Genomic DNA, 21,348 nt, shown 5'->3' with positions numbered 1-21,348 from the left:
GGGAGGGCAGTGCGGCTGCAGGACAAAGGGGGGGGGCATCATGAACAAAAAATAATGCACCAAGCGTGGAGGTGAGGAATAGCAGAGACAAGAGTGACAACCACACACACCAGCAGAGAACACAATGTACCTTCACCAGATCCAGCCACTAAGGATCCAGATCCTCAATGAATAGGGGGAAGGGGTGTATGTATCATACACATCACGATGCACGCTCGACGACATACGTGCACGCTCGCATCAACAGAGTGTGCGTTCTGTACGGGAAGAGAGCAATAAGGTGTAGCAAGACGCCGAGCGCGCACGCCCTGCTCGCCAAAGTGCTCATGCACGCTCGCTTCAGCCAAGTGTGCATGGCTCCAAGCCCATCCCAGGGCCGCTCAAGCGTACGGAGACTCTGGCATGGCGCGTGTTCGCCAATCCTGGGGCCGCTCAGTCGCAAGGCGACCCATCAAGGACGTGAGCATCCTTTCCAGGGCACACCAAGTGCATGGGAGCCCATCTCCGCGAAGGCCAGGCGCATCCCAGGACATCCATGCGTTTGGTGGGACAGCCAAGAGCAAGGAGGCCCACCAAACGCATGGGCATGCACTTCAGGGACCACAAAACACATGGGCACCCATCCCGGTGGCGGCCAGGAGTCTGTTCACCCATTCTGGGGGGCTGGCCAAGCGTACGGAGACACTGGCAAGTGAATGGCTATTCATGTCAGGGCCCACTAAGGGCATGTTCACCCATCCCAGGGCTGGCCAAGATTGTGTTCACCCATCCCGGGATCGGCCAAGCGTAAGGGAGCTCACCAAACACACAGGTGTTCATTCCACGGCCCACCAAGTGCATGTCTGCCCATCCTGGGGCTCACCAAACGCACAGGTATTCATGCCGTGGCCGGCCAGTTGCGTGTTCGCCCATTCCAGGGCCCACCAAGAACACGGCATTTATTCAAGGGCATACCAATCACATGGGAGCCCATCCCAAGGCCGAACAGTCGCATGGTCCCACCAAACACACAGACATCTATTCCAGGGCCAACTAAGCACATGAGCGCCCAGGTGCGTGTTCGCTTATCCCGGGGCTGTTCAGTTTCAAGGCGGCCCACCAAGCACACAAGCATCCTTTCCAGGGCCCACCAAGCGCAAGGGAGCCTGTCATGGTGAAGGACGGGTGCATATTTGCCCATCCAAGGGGCTAGCCAAGTGGAAGGAGGCCCACCAAACGCATGGGCATGCATTCCAGGGCCCACCAAGCGCATGGATGCCCATCCTGGTGGCAGCTAGGCGCCATTTTGCCCATCCCAGGGTCAGCTATGCATATGGAGACACTGGCAAGTGAGTGGGCATTCATGCCAGGGCCCACTAAGTGAATGTTCGCCCATCCCAGGGCTCGCCAATATTGTGTTCATCCATCCAGGGATCATCCAAACGCAAGTGAGCTCACCAAACACACACAGGTATTCATTCCACAGCCCACCAAATGCATGTGCCGACCAGTCGCGCGTTCGCCCATCCCGGGGCTGACCAGTCGCGCGTTCGCCCATCCCGGGACCGACCAGTCGTGTGTTCGCCCATCCCGGGACTGACCAGTCGCGCGTCCACCCATCCCGGGGCCAAACAGTCGCGCGTTCGCCCATCTCGGGGCCGAACAGTCGCGCGTTCGCCCATCCCGGGGCCGACCAGTCGCGCGTTCGCCCATCCCGGGGCCGAACAGTCGCGCGTTCGGCCATCCCGGGGCCGACCAGTCGCGCGTTCGCGCATCCCGGGGCCGAATAGTCGCGCGTTCGCCCATCCTGGGGCCGACCAGTCGCGTGTTCGCCCATCCCGGGGCTGACCAGTCGCACGTTCGCCCATCCCGGGACCGACCAGTCGCGTGTTCGCCCATCCTGGGACCGACCAGTCACGCGTCCGCCCATCCCGGGGCCAAACAGTCGCGCGTTCGCCCATCTCGGGGCCAAACAGTCGCGCGTTCGGCCATCCCGGGGCCAACCAGTCGCGCGTTCGCGCATCCCGGGGCCGAATAGTCGCGCGTTCGTCCATCCTGGGGCCGACCAGTCGCGTGTTCGCCCATCCCGGGGCTGACCAGTCGCACGTTCGCCCATCCCGGGACCGACCAGTCGCGTGTTCGCCCATCCTGGGGCCGACCAGTCGCGCGTCAGCCCATCCTGGGGCCGGCCAGTTGCGCAATCGCCCATCCCAGGGCCGACCAGTCGCGCGTTTGCCCATCCTGGGGCCGGCCAGTCGCGCGTTTGCCCATCTCGGGGCCGACCAGTCGCGCGTTCGCCCATCCCGGGGAACGGGCATTGATTCCAGGGCACACCAAGTGCATGTTCGCCCACCCCGGGGCCAACCAGTCACAAGGGGACCCACCAAAACGAACAGGCATCCATTCCAGGGCCAACTAAGCGCACGGGTGCCCATCCCCGCCTCCTACCTGCCGATATCCTTACAGTGTGACGCACGTATGACATTGCACGACACTTACTAATCAGATGATGGCCCCTCCGATTCAGTACTATGGACAACCCCTTTAAATGGTGAGCACTGCACATATGTGGCCATCTCTCTACCTAACAATATCACCTCAGGATCGGTGAGGACCCAGCTGTCAAATAGCATTTATGGAAAGACCCTTTAAAGACATAAGGAAGACCAGGGGGACAGGAGAGTCTACAAACACTCAGCAAATACAAAGCATTTTGTGGGTTACGCCGCCAGCGTTCTCCTCTATAAACCTAAAAGGGAGCTCGGTACGATAGGATACGAAAGTCGTGTATTGTAAGTGTGTGAAACCGGCAAAGGAGGGGCAGAGAGACACCACAAGTGCCAGAAAGGACAAAAGCTGGCAGAAAAATACAGCAATCTGGAGATATAAAGTGCTGGAGTGCTCACTGCTGCCCTCTGCTGGAGGACAGAGACATTACACTCAGGCTGATGCAAGAAGTTACTTGGAAGGGAGGAGAAGGGGAGGGGGTTAAGAATCTAAAGAGAACCTAAAGATCTTGGGAGGGTGGGGGTTTATAATACTCAGGAACCAGGAGGCCCAGGCTGAACAATGAACACACTACCGCAGTTCCTCTATTATACACATGAACCATGAAGCTCCGGCTGAACAGTTAATACAATACCAAAGCTCATAGTAGTTCTGCCACATACATGAACCAGTGGGCTCAGGATGACCAATGAGTACTTCTGGAATTTCTATATATTTTCAGTATTGTATCCCTGAACCAGCAAGCTCAGGATGAGCGATGTCTTACTGGAAGTTTTATAGTTTCAGCATATTTATGAACCCGGAGGCTCAGGATGAACTATGCAGTATTGCGGCTGATAATGGTTGTGGAAGTTTTAAAGCTGTAGCATTATACACGTGAACCAGGAGGCCCAGGATGAGCAACCATATACCGCTGCTGATAGTAGTTATGGAGGTTTTTCTTATACTTATGAACCAGGAAGCTCAGGATGAAAAGGGCTGTATTATGGCTGATAGCAGTACTGGATGTTGTATAGTGTCAGGGTTACATTTAAGAACCAGGAGGCGCAGGATGAACAATGACATACTGCACCCGATAGCAGATCTGGAAGTCGTATAATTTGAGGCACCAGGAGGCCCAGGATGAACAACGCTCTCCCGCTGCTGATAGTGTTTATAGAAGTTCTAAAGCTGTAGGGATCGGGAGGCTCAGGATGAGCAATGCTATGTAATGTTGATGGTAGTAGCACTGGAAGCTGCAGATTTTTTTTTTTTTATCTACATGAACCAGGGAGATCTGGGTGAACAATGCTATACTCTATACTGAGGCAGAAAGTAGTTATAGACATATATATACATACACACATATATACACACTCATGAACCAGGAAGCCCAGGATGAATAGGGCTGTAATGTGGCCGCCAGCAGTACAGGATGTTGTAAAGGACTCAGTATTATATTTATGAACCAGGATGCTCAGGATGAACAATGATATACTGCACCTGATGATGGTAGATCTGGAAGTTTTATAATTTTTGAGCAATATATACATGAATCAGGAAGCTCGGGATGAACAGTTCTATATTGAAGCTGATCATCACACTGGAAGATGTAGATTTTCATTATTGTACATATGAACCAGGAGGCGCAGGATGAACAATACTATACTGTGGGTCACAGCAGTAGATGAACATCCATTAGGGTCAATCAGAGGCACAGACAGAGGCGAGGAGGAGCCCAGCGGGGGCTGAACGGGGCGATATCGCAGGAATGGAAGGGTTAAGCCATTTCGGGCCGTTCTCTGGGGACACTTATGCTGGTATGAAGAGATGGATATAGATATTCCCGTCATGGAGGAGGCCGCCGTCACTGATCGTCTGGAGGAGGCTTTCTCCCCTCTCCCCAATACCAGGCCCGGTGATCGATGCCACTGATTGGACACCTGGGTGCAAATTCTAAATCGGAGCTCCCCCTGCTGGTCAAAAAATAATAAATCCGAAATATTGGGAAAATTCGCCGCACACGTTATTATCAGCATAACCAGAAATGGATCCGTCAACAGCAACACACAGTAAATGGAAACCTCGCCCAATATTCGCGGAGCCGAGACGGACCGGGCTCTGCGCTGTGTGCCGTAGGTGGCGGTGGCGCATCAGCGTGGCTTCCTGTACGATAACACCGTTCTCTCACTGCCATTGTGCCACGAAAAAAGGACCATTGTAAAAGGGACGCGGGCCGAGATTTTCCATCATTTTCCCGTTATGATGTTTTTTAGGTTTTCCTCTGATTCTCTACTTTATGTCCGATATGGGAGGGGCAGATACACGAGGCACGGCGGCTAGCAATGGTAAAGGGGTATTCATCAATAGCGGGGGGAGCAGAGGAAGAGCACGCAGGCGCAAGAGAGCAGAGGAAGAGCGAGAGGGAAGCAGAAAGCAGAGGAAGAGCAAGAGGGCAACGGAAAGCAGAGGAAGAGCACGAGGGCAGCAGAGAGCAGAGGAAGAGCGAGGGCAACAGAGAGCAGAGGAAGAGCGCGAGGGCAACAGAGAGCAGAGGAAGAGCGCGAGGGCAGCAGAAAGCAGAGAAAGAGCGCGAGGGCAACAGAGAGCAGAGGAAGAGCGCGAGGGCAACAGAGAGCAGAGGAAGAGCGCGAGGGCAGCAGAGAGCAGAGGAAGAGCGAGGGCAACAGAGAGCAGAGGAAGAGCGCGAGGGCAACAGAGAGCAGAGGAAGAGCGCGAGGGCAACAGAGAGCAGAGGAAGAGCGCGAGGGCAACAGAGAGCAGAGGAAGAGCGCGAGGGCAACAGAGAGCAGAGGAAGAGCGAGAGGGCAACAGAGAGCAGAGGAAGAGCACGCAGGCGCAAGAGAGCAGAGGAAGAGCGAGAGGGAAGCAGAAAGCAGAGGAAGAGCAAGAGGGCAACGGAAAGCAGAGGAAGAGCAAGAGGGCAACGGAAAGCAGAGGAAGAGCGAGGGCAACAGAGAGCAGAGGAAGAGCACGCAGGCGCAAGAGAGCAGAGGAAGAGCGAGAGGGAAGCAGAAAGCAGAGGAAGAGCAAGAGGGCAACGGAAAGCAGAGGAAGAGCACGAGGGCAGCAGAGAGCAGAGGAAGAGCGAGAGGGCAACAGAGAGCAGAGGAAGAGCGCGAGGGCAGCAGAGAGCAGAGGAAGAGCGCGAGGGCAACAGAGAGCAGAGGAAGAGCGCGAGGGCAACGGAAAGTAGAGGAAGAGCGCGAGGGCAACGGAAAGCAGAGGAAGAGCGAGAGGGAAGCAGAAAGCAGAGGAAGAGCAAGAGGGCAACGGAAAGCAGAGGAAGAGCACGAGGGCAGCAGAGAGCAGAGGAAGAGCGAGAGGGCAACAGAGAGCAGAGGAAGAGCGCGAGGGCAGCAGAAAGCAGAGGAAGAGCGCGAGGGCAACGGAAAGCAGAGGAAGAGCGCGAGGGCAACGGAAAGCAGAGGAAGAGCGCGAGGGCAACGGAAAGCAAAGGAAGAGCGAGAGGGCAACGGAAAGCAGAGGAAGAGCGCGAGGGCAACGGAAAGCAGAGGAAGAGCACGAGGGCAGCAGAGAGCAGAGGAAGAGCGCGAGGGCAGCAGAAAGCAGAGGAAGAGCGCGAGGGCAACGGAAAGTAGAGGAAGAGCGCGAGGGCAACGGAAAGCAGAGGAAGAGCGCGAGGGCAGCAGAGAGCAGAGGAAGAGCGCGAGGGCAGCAGAAAGCAGAGGAAGAGCGCGAGGGCAACGGAAAGTAGAGGAAGAGCGCGAGGGCAACGGAAAGCAGAGGAAGAGCGCGAGGGCAACGGAAAGCAGAGGAAGAGCGAGAGGGCAACGGAAAGCAGAGGAAGAGCACGAGGGCAGCAGAGAGCAGAGGAAGAGCGAGAGGGCAACAGAGAGCAGAGGAAGAGCGCGAGGGCAGCAGAAAGCAGAGGAAGTGCGCGAGGGCAGCAGAAAGCAGAGGAAGAGCGCGAGGGCAGCAGAGAGCAGAGGAAGAGCGCGAGGGCAACGGAAAGCAGAGGAAGAGCGCGAGGGCAACGGAAAGCAGAGGAAGAGCGCGAGGGCAACGGAAAGCAGAGGAAGAGCGCGAGGGCAACGGAAAGCAGAGGAAGAGCGAGAGGGCAACGGAAAGCAGAGGAAGAGCGCGAGGGCAACGGAAAGCAGAGGAAGAGCGAGAGGGCAACGGAAAGCAGAGGAAGAGCGAGAGGGCAACGGAAAGCAGAGGAAGAGCACGAGGGCAGCAGAGAGCAGAGGAAGAGCGAGAGGGCAGCAGAGAGCAGAGGAAGAGCGCGAGGGCAACAGAGAGCAGAGGAAGAGCGAGAGGGCAACAGAGAGCAGAGGAAGAGCGAGAGGGCAACAGAGAGCAGAGGAAGAGCGCGAGGGCAGCAGAAAGCAGAGGAAGAGCGCGAGGGCAGCGGAAAGCAGAGGAAGAGCGCGAGGGCAACGGAAAGCAGAGGAAGAGCGCGAGGGCAACGGAAAGCAGAGGAAGAGCGAGAGGGCAACGGAAAGCAGAGGAAGAGCGAGAGGGCAACGGAAAGCAGAGGAAGAGCACGAGGGCAGCAGAGAGCAGAGGAAGAGCGAGAGGGCAGCAGAGAGCAGAGGAAGAGCGCGAGGGCAGCAGAGAGCAGAGGAAGAGCGCGAGGGCAACGGAAAGCAGAGGAAGAGCGCGAGGGCAGCAGAGAGCAGAGGAAGAGCGCGAGGGCAACGGAAAGCAGAGGAAGAGCGCGAGGGCAACGGAAAGCAGAGGAAGAGCGCGAGGGCAACGGAAAGCAGAGGAAGAGCGCGAGGGCAACAGAGAGCAGAGGAAGAGCGAGGGCACAAGAGAGAAAGCAGAGGAAGAGCGTGGGCACAAGAGAGAAAGCAGAGGAAGAGCACGGGCACAAGAAAGAAAGCAGAGGAAGAGCGCGAGCACAAGAGAGAAAGCAGAGGAAGAGCGCGAGCACAAGAGAGAAGGAAAAGCGCGGGCACAAGAGAGCAGAGGAAGAGCATGGGCACAAGAGAGAACAGAGGAAGAGCGCGGGCACAAGAGAGAAAGCAGAGGAAGAGCGCGGGCACAAGAGAGAAGGAAGAGTGCAAGTGGAAGGCAGAGAGCAGAGGAAGGACCAGAAAGCAAAGAAGCGAGCGACAGAGGAAGAGAGAGGCTCCATGGTGATGTTCCAGCGGCCATACACTTTACAATGACTCCTCGGCCGCCCCACTTACACATACAGTCATGTCCAAAAGTATTGACACCCCTGCAATTCTGTCAGATAATACTCAGTTTCTTCCTGAAAATGATTGCAATCACAAATTCTTTGTTATTATTATCTTCATTTAATTTGTCTTAAATGAAAAAACACAAAAAGAATTGTCCTAAAACCAAATTGGATATAATTCCACACCAAACATGAAAAAAGGGGGTGAACAAAAGCATTGGCACTGTTCGAAAAATCCTGTGATACTTCTCTAATTAGTGTAATTAACAGCACCTGTAACTTACCTGTGGCACCTAACAGGTGTTGGCAATAACTAAATCACACTTGCGGCCAGTTGACATGGATTAAAGTTGACTCAACCTCTGTCCTGTGTCCTTGTGTGACCACATTGAGCATGGAGAAAAGAAAGAAGACCAAAGAACTGTCTGAGGACTTGAGAAACCAAATTGTGAGGAAGCATGAGCAATCTCAAGGCTACAAGTCCATCTCCAAAGACCTGAATGTTCCTGTGTCTACCGTGCGCAGTGTCACCAAGAAGAATAAAGCCCATGGCACTGTGGCTAACCTCCCTAGATGTGGACGGAAAAGAAAAATTGACAAGAGATTTCAACGCAAGATTGTGCGGATGTTGGATAAAGAACCTCGACTAACATCCAAACAAGTTCAAGCTGCCCTGCAGTCCGAGGGTACAACAGTGTCAACCCGTACTATCCGTCGGTGTCTGAATGAAAAGGGACTGTATGGTAGGAGAACCAGGAAGACCCCACTTCTTACCCCGAGACATAAAAAAGCCAGGCAGGAGTTTGCCAAAACTTACCTGAAAAAGCCTAAAACGTTTTGGAAGAATGTTCTCTGGTCAGATGAGACAAAAGTAGAGTTTTTTGGGCAAAGGTATCAACATAGAGTTTACAGGAGAAAAAAAGAGGCATTCAAAGAAAAGATCACGGTCCCTACAGTCAAACATGGCGGAGGTTCCCTGATGTTTTGGGGTCGCTTTGCTGCCTCTGGCACTGGACTGCTTGACCGTGTGCATGGCATTATGAAGTCTGAAGACTACCAACAAATTTTGCAGCATAATGTAGGGCCCAGTGTGAGAAAGCTGGGTCTCCCAGAGAGGTCATGGGTCTTCCAGCAGGACAATGACCCAAAGCACACTTCAAAAAGCACTAGAAAATGGTTTGAGAGAAAGCACTGGAGACTTCTAAGGTGGCCAGCAATGAGTCCAGACCTGAATCCCATAGAACACCTGTGGAGAGATCTAAAAATGGCAGTTTGGAGAAGGCACCCTTCAAATACCAGGGACCTGGAGCAGTTTGCCAAAGAAGAATGGTCTAAAATTCCAGCAGAGCATTGTAAGAAACTCATTGATGGTTACCGGAAGCGGTTGGTCGCAGTTATTTTGGCTAAAGGCTGTGCAACCAAGTATTAGGCTGAGGATGACAATACTTTTGTCTGGCCCATTTATGGAGTTTTGTGTGAAATGATCAATGTTTTGCTTTTTGCTTCATTCTCTATTGTGTTTTTTTCATTTAAGACAAATTAAATGAAGATAATAATACTAAATAATTTGTGATTGCAATCATTTTCAGGAAGAAACTGAGTATTATCTGACAGAATTGCAGGGGTGTCAATACTTTTGGCCATAACTGTATATACAGTATATATTCATGCACATCCATGGACCTACACACAGTCTGGGCACTAATCCTGAGATAGGAGCATCTTAGGCTGTGTTCACACCCTGTGGTTTTTTTTTCAGTTCAGATTTGTCCAAAACCAGAAGGATTTCCTTGTTACCACCAGCAATGTGAGAGTCCTGATGCCTCGCGCACACATCGCTTATTTGTGACTTGCACTCGTCAATTCTTTCGGGGGTTTTGCTGCAGGTTTCACCCATAATAACGAGTTGGGAACAATCTGCACCAAAAACGCGCTGTTTTTCCTGCTGAGAGATGCAGAAATTTCTGCACCACACCCCCAGTGTGTGCACACAGCCTTACCATCTGCCTTTGTGGATAGTAAGGACTTCACCGTGCACATCACACGCTCCCCCGGTCCCACACGTGGCCTGTATATACCCTACAGGACGATGTGGTGATAGAACATCAGCTCCGTGTACACTGATGGCTGCTCCGTACCGCGACGCTACGCCTGACACTAATCTATACGCTGTAATGAGCGCTGCTCGCATCCTAATGGCTCCGGCTCTCCGGAGGACGAGCACATACTCATCACCCTAATTTGCTCCCACGACGGACACTTATTTCAGGTCCACAGGAGTCAGACACGCAGCAGATATTCCATCCAGAAAAGCTAAATACAGATGACGAATGTGACGCGTTACTTCATATTAATAGCAAATGACAATAAATCTGTGAAGGACTGTGCGGATCTCTCAGGTCACACTCCACTATCGGCCACTAGAGGGCGCCCCGAGGCTTAAGATCTGTATATATATATATATATATATATATATATATATATATATATATATATATATATATATATATATATATATATATATATATATATATATATATATATATATATATATATACACACTGCTCAAAAAAAATAAAGGGAACACTAATATCCCACATCCTAGACATCTCTGAATGAAATATTCCAGCTGTAGATCTTTATTCATGGCATGGTGGAATGTGTTCATAACAATAAATCATAACAATTATCAATGTAAATCAAAATGAATATCCCACGGAGGTCTGGAGTTGGAATGATGCTCAAAATCAAAGTGGAAAATCAAATTACAGGCTGATACAACTTCAGTGGAAATGCCTCATGACAAGAAAATGATGCTCAGTAGTGTGTGTGGCCTCCACGTGCCTGTATGATCTCCCTACACCACCTGGGCATGCTCCTGATGAGGCAGCGGATGGTCTCCTGAGGGATCTCCTCCCAGACCGGGACTAAAGCATCCGCCAACTCCTGGACAGTCTGTGGTGCAAGGTGACGTTGGTGGATGGTGCGAGACATGATGTCCCAGATGTGGTCAATCGGATTCAGGTCTGGGGAACGGGCGGCCAGTCCATAGCTTCAATGCCTTCATCTTGCAGGAACTGCTGACACACTCCAGCCACATGAGGTCTGGCATTGTCCTGCATTAGGAGGAACCCAGGGCAAACCGCACCAGCATATGGTCTCACAAGGGGTCGGAGGATCTCATCTCGGTACCTAATGGCAGTCAGGCTACCTCTGGTGAGCCCATGGAGGGCTGTGCGGCCCTCCAAAGAAATGCCACCCCACACCATTACTGACCCACTGCCAAACCGGTCATGCTGAAGGATGTTGTAGGCAGCAGATCGCTCTCCACGGCGTCTCCAGACTCTGTCACGTCTGTCACATGTGCTCAGTGTGAATATGATTTCATCTGTGAAGAGCACAGGTCACCAGTGGCGAATTTGCCAATCCCGGTGTTCTGTTGCAAATGCCAAGCGTCCTGCACGGTGTTGGGCTGTGAGCACAACCCCCATCTGTGGATGTCGGGCACTCAGACCATCCTCATGGAGTCGGTTTCTAACCGTTTGTGCAGACTCATGCACATTTGTGGCCTGCTGGAGGTAATTTTGCAGGGCTCTGGCAGTGCTCTTTGCACAAAGGCTGAGGTAGCGGTCCTGCTGCTGGGTTGTTGCCCTCCTATGGCCCCCTCCCTGTCTCCTGGTGTACTGGTCTATCTCCTGGCAGTGCCTCCAGCCTCTGGACACTACGCTGACAGACACAGCAAACCTTCTTGCCACAGCTCGCATTGATGTGCCATCCTGGATGAGCTGCACTACCTGAGCCACTTGTGTGGGTTGTAGAGTCCGTCTCATGCTACCACGAGTGTGAAAGCATAACCAACATTCAAAAGTGACCAAAACATCAGCCAGAAAGCATTGGTACTGAGATGTGGTCTGTGGTCCCCACCTGCAGAACCGCTCCTTTATTGAGGGTGTCTTGACAATTGCCAATAATTTCCATTTGTTGTCTATTCCATTGGCACAACAGCATGTGAAATTGATTGTCAATCAGTGTTGCTTCCTAAGTGGACAGTTTGTATTCACAGAAGTTTGATTTACTTGGAATTATATTCTGCAGTTTAAGTGTTCCCTTTATTTTTTTGAGGAGGAATTTACTACAGAAGAACGTTCAGTGCTCCTTCCCGGAAGCTACGACTTTCACAGTGAGCACCTGACACGTGAAGTCCCTCCGCCGCTCCTCCCCACATCTTTTGGGTGTGACCTTTCCAGTTAAATGGTGTCTCATGAGGTTGTGTGACTGTGACTCAGCGTCTGGGAAGAAAAAAAAATACAAACCACACGACAAAAATACTAGCACTACGTCACAAAGTGCAGCCACAACTACTACTCCCAGCATCCACAAATAGAGAGCAGAAGGATTGCCACTGTAGGGCGAGGGAGAAAGAAAAAGACAGGGAAGGAAACAGGAAGAGCTAGAGAAAAAGACAGCGATAAAGGAAAGAGAGAGCACGAGAAAGATGGCGAGAGAGAAAAAGAGCAGAAGAAAGTGCAAGAAAGGAAAAAAGCAGAAGAAATATGGCAAAAGAGGAAAAAGAGCAGAAGAAGGAAAGAGAAGAAAAAAGATGGCAAGGGAGGTGGAGAGAGAAAGAGAGAGAAAGAGCTGGAAAGAAAGTGCAAGAGAGGAAAAGAGTAGAAGAAGGAAAGATGGCGAGAGAAAGAGCATGAAACAGAAAGAACTAGAGAAAAACACAGTGATAAAGGAAAGATAGTGCACGAGAAAGAAAGCAGAAGAAAGAGCAAGAAAGGAAAAGAACAGGAAGAAAGATGGTGAGAAAGCGAGCTGGGAAGAAAGAGAAGAAGAAAGATGACAAGAGAAAAAATAGCTGGAAAAAGAGCAGAAGAAAGAAAAATGGTGGGAAAAAAAGAGTTGGGGAAAAAGATGATGAGAAGGAAAAAAAAATAGTTGGGAAGAAAGTGCAAAAAAAGATGACCAGAGAGAAAAAGAGCAGAAGAAGGAAAGACGGCGAAAGAAAAAGAGCTGGAAAAAAGCACCAAAAAGAATGATGGAAGGAGAGAGAAAAAAAGACCAGAAGAAACAAAACGAACAAGAGAACAATAGTCAGAAAGACAAAGCGACAAAGAAAGAGAAAAAGCTAGAGAGCGAGAGTACAGAAAGAGAAACTGGCAAACAGCAAAAGGAAGCAGAGGGAAAAAAAGCGACACCGAGCATAAAAAAGAGTAAGCATTAAAAAAACAGAACGAGCGCAGGAAGAAAAAAGGAAAGAAATAATGCGGGAAAAAGAAACAGCGCACCAGTTAGAGTAAGGCTGTGTGCACACGTTACGGATTTTTCGTTTTTTTTTTTTTTGTTGTTTTTTTTTAGAGAGAGGAGGAGTGTACATGGTGAGAGTGAACACTCGTCATCGTACACTCACTGCACACTTACTAGACACTGAAGCAGATGATCGGCGCACAATGTGCCTGGTGCCAGAGTCGTCACAGAGCAGAGAGGCCGCCACTTTGTGTCCGGTGTTACGATGACGAGACAGCAATCCAATATTATACCTTAGCAGTAATGCTGAGGACGTTGACCCCACCACCTGACCTCAATGTGGAGGGAACAATGTCTACCCTCGCCACCCTCACCTCACCGTAGAGGGATCGACGTCTGCCCCCGCCACCCTCACCTCACCCTAGAGGGATCAACATCTGCCCCCGCCGCTCTTACCTCACCATAGAGGGATCGACGTCTGCCCTCGCCACCCTCACCTCACCGTAGAGGGATCGACGTTTGCCTACGCCACTCTCGCCTCACCGTAGAGGGATAGACATCTGCTCCCGCCACCCTCACCTCACCGTAGAGGGATAGACATCGGCTCCTGTCACCCTCACCTCACCGTAGAGGGATCGACGTCTGCCCCGCCACCCTCACCTCACCGTAAAGGGGTAGACATCTGCTCCCGCTACCCTCACCTCACCGTAGAGGGATCAACATCTGCCCCCACCACCCTCACCTCACCGTAGAGCGATCGACGTCTGCCTCCGCCACCCTCACCTCACCGTAGAGGGAAAGACATCTGCTCCTGCCACCGTCACCGTAGAGGGGTCAACATCTGCTCCCGCCACCCTCACCTCACCGTTGAGGGATCGACGTCTGCCCCGCCACCCTCACCTCACCGTAGAGGGATCGACGTCTGCCCCGCCACCCTCACCTCACCATAGAGGGATCGACGTCTGCCCCGCCACCCTCACCTCAGCCTAGAGGGATCTACGTCTGCCCCCGCTACCCTCACCTCACCGTAGAGGGATTGACATATGCTCCCGCCACCCTCACCTCACCGTAGAGAGATCGACGTCTGCCCCCGCCACCCTCATCTCACTGTAGAGGGATCAACATCTGCTCCCGCCACCCTCACCTCACCGTAGATGGATCGACGTCTACCCACGCCACTCTTACCTCACCGTAGAGGGATCGACATCTGCTCCCGCCACCTTCTCCTCACCGTAGAGGGATGGACCTCTTCCCCCGCCACCCTGATCTCACCATAGAGGGATCAACTTCAGGCCCCACCATTGGACTACGGTTTTATTATGGAGGGATCGATGTCAGCCTCGTCATCCGAATTTATTGTATGGGGTTCGATATCTGCCCCTGCCACCCAACAATATCTCACTCTGGGTGGTAGACATCACCCACCACCTTATTACAACTCAGTATGTGGGGTTGATTGACATCAACTCCCACCACTGCCGCCATGACCTAACTGTGGGGAGGGGATCGCCATGCTGCACTTGTACAGCAGAACACTCCTTAGGATTAATGGACTGTTAATTGTGATGTCGGAGGCCGAAGTGGGATTAACAATCACTCCCGTCTGACAGATATTGATCCTGCTCGTCTTTGCTGACCTCTTGTCGATAAAGCATTGTACTGGAGAGTGATGGCCGCCTGCGGATTACAATACTCGGGGGAGGGGGACGTCATGTTCCTGACTCATGTGCGGCTTTAATCCAGAGAGAGTAATGGCTATTATACACCTGATTGGGAGTCAGCTGTGTGTTCAACCAATCACGAGCCAAGGATAGACGGATACGTTGCAACAAAGCTATCATGACGCAAAACGCGTCGGCAGCACCAATCCCCTATTGGTGCTGCCGACGCGTTTTGCTCACAATTTTCTGTAAAAAAAAAAAAAGCTCAACTTTGAGCAGAATTTACATACGAATAATGGCTGGTTATCACGACTCCACTGGGTGAATAAGTAGGATCGGGCATATTAAAATCGAACGTGCGCGATCCTTCTTTTTCCCTACATCTGGGGGCCCCCCATACATATCAGACTGTCGGTTAATGATCATAAAATGTATCTGATCAAAGGGATCAACGATCGCAAGATCGTCATTGTTAATCCTGCACAGCGACATACATCCAGTAGTGGCCATTACTGGTATTGCAGTCCGATCCGGAAACGCAGCGAGCTGATGGCGCTCTACCACGCGTTTCATCCCAGCTGAATGTGACGGGCGGGAGGTGATCAGCGCAGACAGCAGGGAAGGAAGTGTGTGGGAGAGTGCAGGATTAACCCCTCTGCTCCCAGGCTGGCGCACAACGAAGCGATTCCGTGATCGAGCGATGGGGAAGGGGGACGGATAAACGGTGGATAAAACGTACAAGCTCATCAGAGAGCGTTTACAAGCGCTTTCCCCTCCTCTCCCGCCAACTCGCTAACCATCAGGAAAAATCGGGATTTGTTTAAAGTAAAAAAAAAAAAGAAGGTGCAGTGTCTCTTTAAATGCACTTTATAAAAAAAAGTTTTCAAAAAGTTTAGAAATTAGTAAAAACAGAACAAAAAAAACTTTAAACCGAAACTTAAAAAAAAAAAAAATTTCAGATCAACAATATGGGCAATTACGAAATTTAATGCTATGGCCGACGGGAACATTAAAACTGGAATTTAATAGGGGCGGAGGACGGGGAGGGGTGCGCCTCGCTTTCAGGCTTTTTTTAGAAAACGGTCGCCCCGGTTACCTGTTGCCGAGAAACGGTTTTGTGTCACTGATGATGTGTGGGGGGGACGAGGCTCCCTTAACCCCCGCTCAGCCGAGCAGAAGACACCCACGGGGAAAACCGTGCGGCGGATGCCTATTATAGATGGAGGCATTATCTCTGCATGAGAGAGCGAGGGGGAACGTTCAGCGAGCGCGGCGGCGATTAGAGCAGAAGAAGAGGGCAGCAGAGAGTGGTGCTAACCTCCGCGTAGCAGAGAGCAGCTGACCAAGTGCCAGCAGGGAGGACAAGTCCCAGCGGGCGATCAAACCACGCAGGAGGAAGGAAAAATAAACCCCGGCAGCAATCCGATACTATGCCGGCCATATTGGTGGTCAGGATATTTGGCGGAAGGAGCGGTTCTAGATGGGTTGGGCAATTCTGCACCGACTGACGCTGCAAAACGAGAGGTGGCAGAATCCACTCCCAGCACAGGACTATGGCTAAGAGCAGAACTGTCAATCACAAGGTAGCTCCGCCCATCACAGCTGCAGAGCACTGAGGAACAGAACTGTCAATCACAAGGGAGCTCCGCCCATGACAGCTGCAGAGCACTGAGGAGCAGAACTGTCAATCACAAGGTAGCTCCGCCCACCACAGCTGCAGAGCACTGAGGAGCAGAACTGTCAATCACAAGGTAGCTCCGCCCACCACAGCTGCAGAGCACTGAGGAGCAGAACTGTCAATCACAAGGTAGCTCCGCCCACCACAGCTGCAGAGCACTGAGGAGCAGAACTGTCAATCATAAGGTTCCCGGCCCACCACTGTAAGCAATAGAGAGTTGCGAGGTCACTGGCACATGAGAAATAGGGGCACTTTTTTTTATTACCCCCCCCCCCTTTCATTCTCTGCAGTGCAGTGATTACTCCTGGGGGACAGAAATAGATCTGCTGGCGGTAATGAGCCCGGTATATGGCGCCCGCGCACACACACCTCCTCTACGGCTCGAGGAGCTGCGACTTTTCATTCACACTTCCAGGCGCCGTCAAGTCACATTCACAGCTCAGGGTCACGGGAAAACAAGAAAAAAAAGAAAATGTAAAGGAGACGTCCAGGAACGTGGGAGCAGATGGCGCGGGAGAAAAACGGAGAAGCTGGCGCTACGAGGCCAACACCGGCAACTGCACTGCAGGAGAAAAAAGGGAGAACTTCCCCAGCAATGGGGAACGCTGGGAGACCCCAAAATGGTCCCTATCATACAATGTCACCCAGCTGTACCAGACCCCTGAATGGTAAACCTGCCTCGTTATGGGAGCCTGGATGAGTGTGCATGTGTATAGAGGAGCCGGGAGAGATGGCAATCTGACAGATGAGCGTGCATGTGTATAGAGGAGCCAGGAGAGATGGCAATCTGACAAATGAGCGTGCATGTGTATAGAGGAGCCAGGAGAGATAGCAATCTGACAGATGAGCGTGCATGTGTATAGAGGAGCCAGGAGAGATGGCAATCTGACAAATGAGCGTGCATGTGTATAGAGGAGCCAGGAGAGATAGCAATCTGACAGATGAGCGTGCATGTGTATAGAGGAGCCAGGAGAGATAGCAATCTGACAGATGAGAGTGCATGTGTATAGAGGAGCCAGGAGAGATAGTAATCTGACAGATGAGAGTGCATGTGTATAGAGGAGCCAGGAGAGATAGTAATCTGACAGATGAGAGTGCATGTGTATAGAGGAGCCAGGAGAGATAGCAATCTGACAGATGAGAGTGCATGTGTATAGAGGAGCCAGGAGAGATAGTAATCTGACAGATGAGAGTGCATGTGTATAGAGGAGCCAGGAGAGATGGCAATCTGACAGATGAGCGTGCATGTGTATAGAGGAGCCAGGAGAGATAGCAATCTGACAGATGAGCGTGCATGTGTATAGAGGAGCCAGGAGAGATAGTAATCTGACAGATGAGAGTGCATGTGTATAGAGGAGCCAGGAGAGATAGTAATCTGACAGATGAGAGTGCATGTGTATAGAGGAGCCAGGAGAGATAGCAATCTGACAGAGGAGCGTGCATGTGTACAGAGGAGCCAGGAGAGATAGCAATCTGACAGAGGAGCGTGCATGTGTATAGAGGAGCCAGGAGAGATGGCAATCTGACAGATGAGCGTGCATGTGTATAGAGGAGCCAGGAGAGATAGCAATCTGACAGATGAGCGTGCATGTGTACAGAGGAGCCAGGAGAGATAGCAATCTGACAGATGAGCGTGCATGTGTATAGAGGAGCCAGGAGAGATAGCAATCTGACAGAGGAGCGTGCATGTGTACAGAGGAGCCAGGAGAGATGGCAATCTGACAGATGAGCGTGCATGTGTATAGAGGAGCCAGGAGAGATAGCAATCTGACAGATGAGCGTGCATGTGTACAGAGGAGCCAGGAGAGATAGCAATCTGACAGATGAGCGTGCATGTGTATAGAGGAGCCAGGAGAGATGGCAATCTGACAGAGGAGCGTGCATGTGTACAGAGGAGCCAGGAGAGATAGCAATCTGACAGAGGAGCGTGCATGTGTATAGAGGAGCCAGGAGAGATAGCAATCTGACAGATGAGCGTGCATGTGTATAGAGGAGCCAGGAGAGATAGCAATCTGACAGATGAGCGTGCATGTGTATAGAGGAGCCAGGAGAGATAGCAATCTGACAGATGAGCGTGCATGTGTATAGAGGAGCCAGGAGAGATAGCAATCTGACAGATGAGCGTGCATGTGTACAGAGGAGCCAGGAGAGATAGCAATCTGACAGATGAGCGTGCATGTGTACAGAGGAGCCAGGAGAGATAGCAATCTGACAGAGGAGCGTGCATGTGTATAGAGGAGCCAGGAGAGATGGCAATCTGACAGATGAGCGTGCATGTGTATAGAGGAGCCAGGAGAGATGGCAATCTGACAGATGAGCGTGCATGTGTATAGAGGAGCCAGGAGAGATAGCAATCTGACAGATGAGCGTGCATGTGTATAGAGGAGCCAGGAGAGATAGCAATCTGACAGATGAGCGTGCATGTGTATAGAGGAGCCAGGAGAGATAGCAATCTGACAGATGAGCGTGCATGTGTACAGAGGAGCCAGGAGAGATAGCAATCTGACAGATGAGCGTGCATGTGTATAGAGGAGCCAGGAGAGATAGCAATCTGACAGATGAGCGTGCATGTGTACAGAGGAGCCAGGAGAGATAGCAATCTGACAGATGAGCGTGCATGTGTATAGAGGAGCCAGGAGAGATAGCAATCTGACAGAGGAGCGTGCATGTGTACAGAGGAGCCAGGAGAGATGGCAATCTGACAGAGGAGCGTGCATGTGTATAGAGGAGCCAGGAGAGATGGCAATCTGACAGATGAGCGTGCATGTGTATAGAGGAGCCAGGAGAGATGGCAATCTGACAGATGAGCGTGCATGTGTATAGAGGAGCCAGGAGAGATAGCAATCTGACAGATGAGCGTGCATGTGTATAGAGGAGCCAGGAGAGATAGCAATCTGACAGATGAGCGTGCATGTGTATAGAGGAGCCAGGAGAGATAGCAATCTGACAGATGAGCGTGCATGTGTACAGAGGAGCCAGGAGAGATAGCAATCTGACAGATGAGCGTGCATGTGTATAGAGGAGCCAGGAGAGATAGCAATCTGACAGATGAGCGTGCATGTGTACAGAGGAGCCAGGAGAGATAGCAATCTGACAGATGAGCGTGCATGTGTATAGAGGAGCCAGGAGAGATAGCAATCTGACAGATGAGCGTGCATGTGTATAGAGGAGCCAGGAGAGATAGCAATCTGACAGAGGAGCGTGCATGTGTACAGAGGAGCCAGGAGAGATAGTAATCTGACAGAGGAGCGTGCATGTGTACAGAGGAGCCAGGAGAGATAGTAATCTGACAGAGGAGCGTGCATGTGTATAGAGGAGCCAGGAGAGATGGCAATCTGACAGATGAGCGTGCATGTGTATAGAGGAGCCAGGAGAGATGGCAATCTGACAGATGAGCGTGCATGTGTATAGAGGAGCCGAGAGAGATAGCAATCTGACAGATGAGCGTGCATGTGTATAGAGGAGCCAGGAGAGATGGCAATCTGACAGATGAGCGTGCATGTGTATAGAGGAGTCGGGAGAGATAGCAATCTGACAGATGAGCGTGCATGTGTATAGAGGAGTCGGGAGAGATAGCAATCTGACAGATGAGCGTGCATGTGTATAGAGGAGTCGGGAGAGATAGCAATCTGACAGATGAGCGTGCATGTGTATAGAGGAGTCGGGAGAGATAGCAATCTGACAGATGAGCGTGCATGTGTATAGAGGAGCCAGGAGAGATGGCAATCTGACAGATGAGCGTGCATGTGTATAGAGGAGCCAGGAGAGATAGCAATCTGACAGATGAGCGTGCATGTGTACAGAGGAGCCAGGAGAGATAGCAATCTGACAGAGGAGCGTGCATGTGTACAGAGGAGCCAGGAGAGATAGCAATCTGACAGATGAGCGTGCATGTGTATAGAGGAGCCAGGAGAGATGGCAATCTGACAGATGAGCGTGCATGTGTATAGAGGAGTCGGGAGAGATAGCAATCTGACAGATGAGCGTGCATGTGCATAGAGGAGCCGGGAAAGATGGCAATCTGACAGATGAGCGTGCATGTGTATAGAGGACCCGGGAGAGATAGCAATCTGACAGATGAGCGTGCATGTGCATAGAGGAGCCGGGAAAGATGGCAATCTGACAGATGAGCGTGCATGTGTACAGAGGAGCCAGGAGAGATGGCAATCCAACAGGCAGAGTGAGCATGCATATAGGTGCACTAGGGAGAGATGGCAGTCAGCAGTCATGTATGTGCAAAAGTTTAAGCACCCTTCTTAAAATGTCATTTCCAAGATTTTTCGTCTTGTACATTTGGATTTGGAAGGGTTTTGTAATATTTGGTGTGAGCAGGGGAGGGGAGGAAAAGGATCTGACAACAGGGAATTTGGTGACGCAAAGAGAATAGGGGCTTCATAGAAATCCGAATATCCGGAAGCTAAAGACGACGAGGAAAACACATGAACGATGAGGACATAACCGGGGGCGGCACTGCAGAAATGGCGAGAATTCCCCTAGTGTCAGTGCCTGCGACCGTGGGCCGACGCTTACTGTCCAGTTATTCCAGGCTTCCGAGTGAGCGATGGACAGGAAGTCTGCAGAGCAAAGAAAACCACCAACACGCCCCCAAACACACAGCTGCTCCTCCATTACACCCACGTCTGGGACTTTACTGTATACGAGGCCGGTATGGGCTGGTATACGGAGAAGCAAGTGATGCGCAGCTCCACTCCAGCCGGATATGAAACGGCTGATAACAGAAAGCAATACACCGAGCCATGGCATGGACAATCCAGGTGACAAAGTACACACCTGTCACCCTGGCGGGAATCTCTCCTGTAAAAGCACAGTCAGGTACACCACACAGCACATATGATGCCACCCAGAAAAACAGATTTTTAAAGCAATATCTATAGCTACTATATGATAACTCTATGGTGCAGCTGCTCGAATGGTGGAGTTTCACTTTAAAGGGGTCATCCAGGATTACAAAAAGATGGCTGACTTCCTCCAAAAGAAAGAGAAGGAGTCGAGTTGCAATACCACAAAGGACCTGCGGACAAGTGTGGCGCCGTTTGTCTTTCTAATCCCCTTTAAAGGGAAGATCCATCTTTGGGCAGTTTTTCAGTGTAAGGGAA

At 51.4% G+C, this 21,348-nt stretch overlaps 1 protein-coding gene across 6 annotated transcripts in view; it reads right to left on the bottom strand.

Moving 5' to 3' along the window:
* The window catches only part of CIC (capicua transcriptional repressor), an 83,912-nt gene that overhangs the window by 38,631 nt on the left and 23,933 nt on the right, over nucleotides 1–21,348 (bottom strand). The window lies entirely within an intron of this gene.

The sequence above is a fragment of the Ranitomeya imitator genome, chromosome 10 (assembly GCF_032444005.1).
Source record: "Ranitomeya imitator isolate aRanImi1 chromosome 10, aRanImi1.pri, whole genome shotgun sequence".
In the NCBI taxonomy this organism is placed as follows: domain Eukaryota; kingdom Metazoa; phylum Chordata; class Amphibia; order Anura; family Dendrobatidae; genus Ranitomeya; species Ranitomeya imitator.
The sequence above is the reverse complement of the archived record's forward strand: the minus strand, read 5'-3'. Positions and strand labels throughout refer to the sequence as shown.